This window comes from Leptidea sinapis, chromosome 23 (assembly GCF_905404315.1).
Source record: "Leptidea sinapis chromosome 23, ilLepSina1.1, whole genome shotgun sequence".
In the NCBI taxonomy this organism is placed as follows: domain Eukaryota; kingdom Metazoa; phylum Arthropoda; class Insecta; order Lepidoptera; family Pieridae; genus Leptidea; species Leptidea sinapis.
The window spans coordinates 6,696,795-6,708,671 of record NC_066287.1 but is presented as its reverse complement, the minus strand read 5'-3'; positions in this window follow the sequence as shown (position 1 = coordinate 6,708,671).

Genomic DNA, 11,877 nt, shown 5'->3' with positions numbered 1-11,877 from the left:
AGCCCTCTTCTTCTTCTTCTTCATACGGGCGCTCTCCGCAACTCGACGTCATATGCGCCTATTTTGCGTGCGTAGAAATAGGCTGGAATTGATTATCTTACCTTGAAGGGATTGTAATACCGATTTGCTATCAGAGAGTATTCTAATGGAGTGATCTTGAACCTTTCTGGCCAAGATAGCATTGGCAGCTAGCAAAATCCCCATGCATTCATGCATGCTGATATTTAGATCTTCCGAGAAGACTCTCGTACCTGTGCCTGAATACGTCTTCGAACCATCTGTGTAGAGGTCCAGCTCATAATGAATGAAAAAATGACACTGTCGTTCCATTCCTCGAGCTCTATTCTGTATTTTTTATCAAAAATGAAAGTCCCGCTCTATTTTATCATTAGCTGCTTCCACAAGTGGCATAGCTGACCATGCTTCTGAAAGTATGCTAAGATGTCTTACTTTGTCAATTCTCTGTGTTTTCAGATGTTTTAATCTTAGCGCAGCCATTGCCGCTTCTTGATATATGAATAAGTGTAGCGGAGGGATGCTCAGGGCTATTTCTAAGGCGACGGTAGGGGTTGTCCTCATGCATCCCGTCACCGCACAGCATGCTTGTCTTTGAAATTTTTGTAATTTGGCGATGCAAGTTGTAAGTCTGGTCCTGGTCCACCACACTACACAGCCATAAGTGAGCATTGGTCTCACCACTGCGCGAATAGCCCTCTTCTGCAGCACAAATATTGTATTAATATCGGCAGCGTTGCCCCATAGCAATATACCATAGGACATAATACTGTGGAAATAACTAAAGTATAGTAGTCGCGCCGTATCTATGTCAGTTAATTGTCTAATCTTTTTAATCGTGTATGCTGCAGAACTAAGTCTGTTCGCCAATCCTTCAATATGGGGGCCCCATTATAATTTGGAATCTAGAGTTATGCCAAGAAATATAGCAGATTACACCGGTTCATATTAACAAAACATTTGCATTTACATTTTTACATTTGGTACGGTAAATTTAATGAATTTAGTTTTCTTGATATTTAACAATAGGTTATTAGCGCTAAACCAGTACACGATGTCAGATAAAATATCGTTCACTTCGTCATACATAGCTTGGTTTCTTTTCACTTTGAAAATCAGTGAAGTTTCGTCCGCAAACAATACTACCTTATGTGTTTTCTCGATAAGATTAGGAAGATCATTTACATAGATAAGGAAGAGGAACGGTCCAAGAATAGACCCTTGTGGTACCCCCATACTGAGAGGAGTCCCAGGAGATCTCCTGCCATTCACGTCGACCCTCTGAATTATATTAAGTCAGAAGATCGAGCGCAGTTCCCTTTATGCCATAGTGGTATAGCTTCCTGACCAGCGTTGAATGTTGAACATAATCAAAAGCCTTAGATAAATCACAGAAGATGCCAAGTGCATTCTGAGATTCCTCCCAGGCATCAAAAATATTCTTGATCAACTCAACACCTGCATTCGTTGTTGAACGTCCCCTAGTAAAGCCAAATTGTTTCAAATGAAGTAACTTATGAGAGTTAAAGTAAGTAAGCATTGGGCTTAAAATTATTTTTTCAAAAATTTTACTAAGGGTCGGCAAAACTGACACAGGACGATAGTTGTTCGGGTCAGAAGAGCATCCCGACTTAAATATTAGTGTAATTTTACTATGTTACAGAAGGTCAGGAAACACGCCACGATTAATACAATTATTAAATACTATTGCAAGATATGGTGCTATGACATCAATTATTGAACTTATTATTTTAACAGAAATGCCCCATATATCAGCAGTTTTTTTCATGTCTAGAGATTTAAGAGTTTTAATTATTTCTCCAGGGCTAACAAAACTAAAATTGAAACTTTGTTGACATCCTATAACATTTTCCAGAAGAAGTGACTCAGCAACACTGGTGGAGGAGACAAGAGTGTTTGTGATAGAAACTGGAATCTCAGAAAAAAATTCTCAAAAGCAGTAGCAACTTCCCAATCGATGATATTGTATTAACCGAGGTGGGTATTTCCTCGAGTATAAGTATTTATATAACATTGATGTCTATAAAATGCACACAGTACTTCATACTAAGCAACGAGGTGGTGGAATAATAATTTATGTGGAAAGTTACCTTAAATTCACTAAACTAACAACCATAACAACGACAAGTTTTGAAATGTTATTCGGTAATTTAGTAACAGCGGATAGAATCGTCGTGACACTATGTGCAGACCACCACGTACAAACGAAAACACTTTTGTTTATGAACTTTCACAGGTTATAGATAGATACTCGAACACTAACACATTTATTCTCGGCGATGCTAATATAGACCTAAAAGCCAACAATTCCATAGGAAATATGTACATCGACATGCTCTCCGAGCGCGGATTCAATGTAGGTATAACTGACTATACCAGAATTGAAAAGAGATTAAATAAAAGTACAAAATTGTGTATTGACCACTTGTTTACGAAGTTAATTTGATTGAGACCCCGCACGGCCGCAGTCGATACAGTTCTGGCGGATCACCGCGTCATTCTGTTGGCATGTGAAGCTACAAATAATATACAGCTTGCTACAAAATATAATTGTAAAATGCATTACTGTGACAGTAAAATTGTTAACGAGGAACTAAATAATATTGAGTGGTTGCATACGACAAATATTTCATGTCCTGAAAAAATTTATGAATTCATAAAATCTCATTTTACTTTAGCTTATAACAAATCCTTAAAATTTAAATCACAACGTATCAATAAACTAACGAAACAACCCTGGGTGAAGCAATTTATGCTAAAAATGGCAGATAGAAGGGATGCCGTTTTCAACAGTTGGAAAAAAGATCCGACAAACAAATGTCTTCGACTAGAGTATAATCAAATTACCAATAAAATTCATAAGACCCTTGAAAGAAGTAGGAACAGATATTTCAGAATGAAATAAATAGAAATATGAAAAATCCTCGGAAACTTTGGCAGATCGTTAATAATATTTGCGGCAGGATTAGTAGATCAATAGATGAAATAGTTTCTAAGGCTTTTGACTACAGTCAACAGTCTCACAAAGTTATTGCAAACAAGTTTGCACAAGAATTCCGAAATGCTGTCAAGGCTTTCATACCTTCCTGCCCGATTAAATTTTAGATCCAGATGAATATAAAAAAGATGCTAACATCTCTCTTCGCTTTAAAAATGCAACACCCTTAAGAATCGAGAAGTTGATTTCCAGGTTAAATAATAGAAAGGCTGAAGATGGTGATGGCATAAAAGTAGAGATGTCAAATGTATCGCAAAGAAAATATCCTCATCTATAGCGCATTTAATAAACGTCAATTTTGCAGTCGGAAAGTACCCGAGGGAATTAAAGCAAACTTGCGTGAGACCAGTGCATAAGAAAGGGACACAGAACGATGTTTCTAACTATCGGCCTATTTCACTCTTATCATCTATAGATAAAAATTAATGAGAAGTACCTCAGTGATCAGATTCAATCGTTTTATCACGACCATGATATTATTAGCAAAAACCAGTATGGTTTTCAACCACTCAAAAGTACTTCGTTGCTGCTCTCCAAGTTCAGTGATGAAATTAACGGTCACTTAGGTAATCGCAAACACGTCTTTGTCCTTTTTATTGTTATCGCGCGCATTTGACACTCTAAATCATAAATATTGATTTCGAAACTTGGAAACTCTGGAATCAGAGGCCCGACCCTAAATTGGTGTGAGGATTATTTTAAAAATAGGTTATTTTATGTTAAAATAGAAGATGCCAAGAGTGATGTTCTATCAGTTACTGAAGGAACAGCATAGGGATCAGTGCTCGGCCCAATACACTTTATCGCGTATGTTAATGATATAAAGAATATACTGAAGCATTGTACATCATATCAATATGCTGATAACAATTGTCTAGTAATCGCTGATAGAAACATTGAACGATCACTTGAGAACCTTCAGTTTGACTTTGAGCGCCTTAACAAATGGTGCCACGACAATAGGCTTGTCCTAAATGCCGATAAAACGAAATTGATGAATAGTCGATCACCATATCTTAAAACTAATTATGACACAAACAAGAAGCTTAAGGCGCATTGCCATATGTGTTTTGATCAAAAGCTAAAAATATGTAGCTGTCCCACTATTGAAACTGTCGAAAATCATAAGTACTTGGGTTTAGTTATCGATTGTTGTTTTAAGTGGCTCCCTCATATCAATAGTATATGTGACAAACTCAGAGCATTTTTAGCCAATTTAATTTTAATAAAGGATAGAATACCTGAATATTATTATTATTATATAACTCACTAGCCGATTCCATTATAAGTTATGGTATTACCAGCTATGGCAGAACATTTAAGACCTACCTAGATAAAATAAAAAACATTCAAATTAGGATAATTATCAAAGAAATAGTCTCCCCAGTAGTAAAATAACAAAATAAAGCGAATGAATATAACGATCTCTTCAGGCACTGTAAAATCTTATATAAAATTTAATGATTGTCTTCAGGAACAATTTTTAAATCATGAAATTCAAAGTAAAATTTACCATAAAATAACCACTAGGAAAATCATAAATAATCACTTAAAAACATTAAAGTCCAATAACATTTATGGTTCGCGCACAACACAGTATTTGGTTCCTCGGCTATTAAATGATATTGATCCATCTCTAAAACTTAGCATCACCAGAAATTTTTTTAGAGATAAGTTAAAATTGCAATTTTTGGCCAGCCGGCCGAGCGAATAGTCATATCACTGTGCGTGTGCGACGGAATAGCGCCATCGAAAGATAGCGGTGTCCTGTTTTCGCATAGAGATATAAATCAGCGATGACCGGTTGAATGCGAACCTGATCTAATGATGCTTTGCTTGTAAACTTTGTGTATGTACATACTTAAGTTTTTTCTGTTCTTATTTTAATTATCATTACGAACTAAACTAATGTTAGCAACCCGGACAAATCTTTGTGATTTTTGGTTTGCTGTTATATTTATATTAATTTGTAAATTAATATAAATATAACTATAAAATTAAATAAATATATTAAAAAAAAGTGGGAATATGACTGTGTAAATAAGAAGGGTAGTAAGTAAGGGAGACGGGAGATGATTTCTAGAGAATATCTATAAAAGAGGAATGGCATCAAGTGATAAGGAAAGAAAGATTGATAGGTCGAGAGACATCCTTGGTCTGTAGACGAAATACGTCCGAGAGTGCCCTCTTCATATTCACACAAAGAATGCATCATTCACTAATGGAATGATCCCTAACCGGACTCCCAAAGAAGACTAGATGGTAGACAAATCCCTAGACGACAGAAGAGATCAATTTAATTAGTTTTATTTTATGAAAGAATCTACGATCTTGTCTACGGAAAAGCTGAAAAAGATCAGCGTTTACAGATTTGCGCTGTAAATAAGTATCAATTATAACTAGGTTACGATACATCTGTGATACTATCAAATTCACTGGCAATGAGTTTCTGTACATAAAATACAATATTGTAGGGCCTTTAAAAATAGAGCGACTCTTTAGTTTTTATTTCTGACTGTGTGCTTGTCGCGTCCTTTCATCTGTCTCATTCTGACAAGCTAGTTCTTCTTCTAATTCAAGGGAGAGAAAGGGATGTGAATACTAACTGTCATTAATTGTACCATATTTGATGAAAAAATATCCGTTTTACTAAATTATTTACGCTTTTTGCCAACCCATGTCATATAAATAAAATAAACATACATGATGATAAGTCACACTATCTTTTTTTGCGTCGTTAACGTATTATTTGAGCACTTTTTAAGGCTCACTTAGACTTCGTGATTGCCACACGACTAAGGAGAAATGTGGGCTTACATTGTCTTTAAGCACACTTTTGCCGTTCCGCTATCAGACTGCAAATGATATGTCCAAATGTATAGAATATCATTGGTTTTATTGAACTTTTATCAGACAAGATTTTCATAAAAGTTTTTAACTTCTCTTTTTTTTAAGATCTCAAAATCGTCATAAGTACAAATTGAAACGTTTAGGTATGGAATTAGCGGGAAGTTGGGCTGGCCTTCAGGGTCAACTGTTTTCCTATTTTTTTTATGGAAATGTGTATGAATATTTAGAGACTGAGCGTCATTCTGTGAGGTCGTATAACGCGGTGCATACGACTGGTCACGTGAGTACAATTGCGGTCTACGAAGAACGAGACGATGCTTGTACTTCGATGAGGTGACTGCATGATTCTATGACTTGATGTACAGCATTATTTAACGGTTCTTATCAGAGCTAATATTACGATATATAAAATAATATGTTCTTTTTAGAACGAATCTGTCTGCAGGCGCTATTACGGCTAATGCACGATTAATATTTCTGCGATTTGTAATTCTACAAACGTATTACGTTAAAGGTTAGGTATTAGACATTTATATTAATTGATGTTAATTGTTGCAGGTACTGCTAAAAATACAGTATGGAACTAGCATAATGAAATAAATGTAGGTACAAACTTGTTAGCATATTTGCGGTCGATATAATTACCAAAAATTAACAAAATCCGTTCATTGGTTTTGTAAAAAAGTAGACATAATTTTGAGCAAATTTATACGTATTGTAGAATTACGTATCAATGATTCAATAAACTTCAATATTTTAATATCATAAGGCGGCGTTGCCAGTTTGCCGTGCAAAAGTTGATAATAGCGTTACCAAAGAAATACCGTCTTTGAATAGCGCCGCCCGCGGCCGTCAAGGAGATACCACCGGCACGTGTATTTTATAGTCTAAACACAATATGGTCGGGTTTGGTCCAGCCGAATCGGACGCGGTCTGGTACAGAACCATATTCGATGGTATGTCACATTGCCCATCGCACAAAATAATTATTATTACCGTCCGGACCGTACTCAGTACGACGGCGAACCAATTGGTGCGAGGCGTCCACCCACGCCCACCGGATTGTCCACTGGTCCGGCCGTACCAAATCTGACCATGTGTTTAGGCTATAAAATACACATGAAGGCATTATCTCTCTGACGGCCGCGGGCGGCGCTAATCAAAGGCAAGGTTGAACTTAGTACAGCGTAGGGTAAGGACATCTTATATCGATAATTAGCTTTCTTTAAGGTAGTTGTAATCGACAAAACAATAAGCTGTTTAAGAATAATTATGTGAATAGTTATGTTCTGTTCAAACAGTCACTGTAAAACTTCGTCGTCTGTGAGGTTTGACGACACACCAAGAAGTATTACTTTGGGCCTTTTCTTAGATGTTACCTCGATTTGGAGGCCACCCGAAACTTCTACTAATAATACTTCAAAAAGTATTTAGAACTTAATGAGTTTCCTAGGTAATCTTTTCCATCGGTGCTTATAATAACGCCACCGTTTTTCGAACCATGAAGGAGTAGGTATGCAATGTATTAGCAAAAGGTTGCCTATAAAAATTGGCCGCATTTTCTTGTAATAAATTTTAGTATATTTAATTTTCTGATATAAATTGCAAATATATGTTTTAATTATTATTTAACTTATTATTTATATAATTTAAATATTATAATTAATTTAAAAATTTGTTTCGTTTTTACGTAATTATGAAGGAAATGATGAACGTATCTCGCTCCCAGGTAAGTGTGGGCGCAAGAGAAAAGATTCATGGATAAGATTAAGCTGATGGAAGTGAAAACTTTGAACTTTTCCTATTAAAATTGTAAATTTCGTAATGTTTGAAAACATAAAATTATTCATTTAGATATATTCTTAAAACTTATTTTCAATAATCAGTATCATCTTGAGTGTGTCATGTGAACGTGAGCCTCCATTAAAGTTAGATTTAAAATTATATTATAGCTAAACTTGTGTTGTGTGTGTGTAAAAGTCAATATAACCACTGATTTCAGTATCTATTATCAGAATAATATCAGAAGCATCATAGGAAGAATCGCTGATTTTCGTTCAAAAGTTTTCCTCATGGACGAATTTGACATCTGCTCTTTCAGAAGCCTCTTATAAAGATGATATCAGTTACAATCATCTGGGATTTAATAATTATAACATAGTCAGCTGATGTGATAGATCTATTTTTACTTGTCAAGCGGCGGTGGTGTCTTACTTGATATCAATAAAAGTCTCAAATATACAATTAAACCAAATGCTGATAATTAGTCAAAATTAATACTGGGTTCTCATAGGTATTAATTTCACTTGCTTATGTCCCACAAAATTCAGATTCAGACTACCTTAAAAAATTTATTGGGAACTTACAGACATCACTATCAAGTTTTTCCAATCTTGGTTCAATTAAAAAAAAAGGATTGTGTTGTTTTATGAAACCACGGTAAAAGTAAAACTTGTTTCATGTAATGTTATAGACATTTAACTAAAAATTTTGGAATAATATTCCATCAAGGGAATAAATATCGCTTTATCAATCTATGGAAAATAGGAATGATAATGGGAAATAATAAAAGTAGACTAAGTTTCCATCTAATATTTTTATTGAACTCTATGTCTTAGCCCTGGTTAAACATATTGATTGATTAGGATTAAAAATTATGAAATTTTAATACTTTTGAACACTCTCAATTCTTCTACATGGGGTGACTGATTCCCAATACTTTTCAATCAATATTTTTAATCAGTCAGGGAGAGTACGACATAGATAATACTTAACAATTATTTAGATTATATACACATATTATAAAATACAAATGAGTAATAGTCTATACACTACACCGTCAGCTGCTGCGAACTATAGGCGCCGCCCAACCGTCACACGACATGCAACACACAGACGAAAAAGTTTTAGATGATATAATAAAAGTTTAACTTTAATGATAAATTTATGCTCTAAAAAGACTTTAATATAGTAGTATAGTATAATAGGATATAGATGGTTAAATGTAAATAATATTTCAAATGCAGTTGGAAATCATATCTATACTAATATTATAAAGCTGCAGTGTTTGTTTGTTTGTTTGTTTGTTTGTTTGAACGCGCTAATCTCTGGTACTATTGGTCCGATTTGAATGATTATTTCAGTGTTGGGTAGTCCATTTATCGAGGAAGGCTATAGGCTATGTTTTTTTTTCAAAATTACGGATCCGTAATAAAATTGCTATTTTGTAACACAAGGTGTAAAATCGAAAACCTAATTTTGCGTGTGCTGCAAAAATTATTGACAATAGAACAAAATGATGTACAGGCTATAATATAGGCAATATTTTATTACTTATAAAACTATCGCGTGAATTATACTTTATATGACAAAACAACGTTTGCCGGGTCAGCTAGTAGTTCATAATATAAGATCTGCTGCGAAGTTATTCTCGAGTTTTTGTATTAACTATAAACTTATTCAATGCAATAGCTTTGAAAATTCGAGCGGTAATATTTTGGACCTGGTGATCACTAACTTATGTGATTCTAAAGTTCCCACTTACGATGATCCTATTTTGGATTGTGATTCATATCATCACGCTCTTTACATTACTTTCTCATTTAATCAACATAAGAAGCTATCATTCAATGAATATTTTTATGATTTTAAAAGAGAAAATTTTACTGAGTCGAATAAGTATTTACAAAATTTTGCTTTCCAGATTGTTCCTCAGATCATTTTGACATTGATGCTTATGTCGATTCATTTAATAAGGTTCTTTTGTAGAGAAATATGTATCTTAAACTCTAGTTAAAGACAGTAAATTCCCGTCGTGGTTCTCGAATGAATTAAAAAAATATATCTAAGAAATTTCAGTCTCAGAATTACATAGGTATCTGTGTAATCTCTAATCTCTATGAAAGAGACGAAAAGACTTTCATTACAATTTGATTTCAATGATTACTCACCAGAGTTGAAATTATGAAGGAAATCTGTAAGTTCAACGTTAATTCAAGTCCAGGTCCAGATGACCCGCTGATGGTTAGAAAATGATCAAGTTTTTTTTGCCGATCTATTGACTAAGCTATTCAATAGTTCTCTTGAGATTGGTAAGCTTCCTACTGTCCGGAAGCTTTCGTACGTTTCTCCTTTATATAAAAGTGAGGAAAAGTCAGATGTTAATAATTATAGACCAACTAGTAAATTGAGTGTCATTACAAGACTCATTGACTCATTGGTTTATAATAAATTGGTCTCCTACTTATCCAAGTTTATCATTCCTCAACAACATAGTTTCTTGGCGGGTAGGTCTACCATGTCCAACCTATATATTATCTACCTTGAGTACTTAGTTTCTAATATTATTAAGAATCTGATTGTGGCTGCTATTTACACGATTTAAGCAGAGCTTTTGATGTAGTTAATATTCAACTCCTGATAAGAAAATTGGAGAGATATAAAGACTAAGGGGTAATTTTTAACAGTAAACTTTCATTTAATGATCACATAGTCTATATAAAAATGATCACTACAAGAAGAATAAACTTTATTAAAAGATATACACCTAAAAATTCAATAATATTGCTTGTTTTAGAGTGCTTTATTATTCATTTATATTATTACTATCCCAACTTAAGGTATGGGTCAGTAATATGGAATCCTTACTTGTAATATCGGGTTGATACGCTCGAAAGACTGGATCATGTTTACTTGAGATATGTGGCTTATCGAATTGGATCTCCTATGTCATGCTCTAATCACGATTATGGTTTAAGCACAGAGTCATGTATATACCCACTCTTTATTCGGCTTAGCTGAGATGTAATTATATTTTTACATTTAAAATTTTGTCAAGTTATATTAATAATAATAGCTTTAGTAAATTTTTCTGTCCCTAGTAGAATCTTAAGAAAGAACGACACTTTTCTACTCAATTGTGAAAAACAGGTTTATATTATCACCCTCCTATTTTTAGGCTCAGCAAAGGTACTAACAACCAAATAAACTGGATTGATTTACATAATACTAGTTTACTATCTGAGGCCAGACATACATACATATACATAATTTTAATTTTGTTAAAAGGGTTCGCCCGTTTATGATAAATAAATTAATTAATCAAACAAAAACACTATTTTACAATTCGCAGTATCGAACACATTCATTCATACACACGAATTCATTCACTTATAAGATATACACAGCACTAATGTTTTACAAAACGTTGGATGTATAGCTATAGATATACTGCTATAAGCATCACGGTGCCGCGAACTTAGCGCTTGGCTTATGAGATTTCAACCATTCAAAAAGTGTCTAACTATAAATTATATTTATTCTTTAATTATTTATTTATCACGTACGCCGGTCGCACAAGCATGTCGGTGACGCGAACCCATACGATTTTCCTCTACCAAAATGTGCCCAACGCGGCTAAAGAAGTTTTTACTTTATAGGCAGTACTAAGAATATATGTATGTACTTTACCATAGATCACCTTACATTTACTTAGGAGAAGTACTATCATTTGATGTGACAGTTGGCAATGACAGTTCAAACTTCCACTTTCAAAAACTTAAGTTTTTGTTGCCGGGGTTTCATTTTAATAAAAATAAAAAAACATTGTAATTTCAAATTAATAACAAATTTATCAAATTGTGGTTATCGTGATATCAAAGTATTTAATTACATAGTACATATTGATATTTTATTAATTTGTATTTTCAAAATTTGAAGATAAACCTCCACGAATCTCGCATTCATTTAAGCAGCTTTAATTAGATTAGTAAAGAATAACTGCGTAAATTATTTTAATGGGCTTAGACACGATGCCAGTACCACCTTCAGTGGCTTGGGCCCAAACGGACTGTAGTATTTACCTGACTTTTAATTTAGAATGTGAGAAGCCTGACATAAGATTTGAACCAAAGTCAGTACTATTCAAAGGGTTAGCACAAGATCAAAAGGTATATGAAGTAGATATACCGTTATACGAAGAAATTTTACCAGAA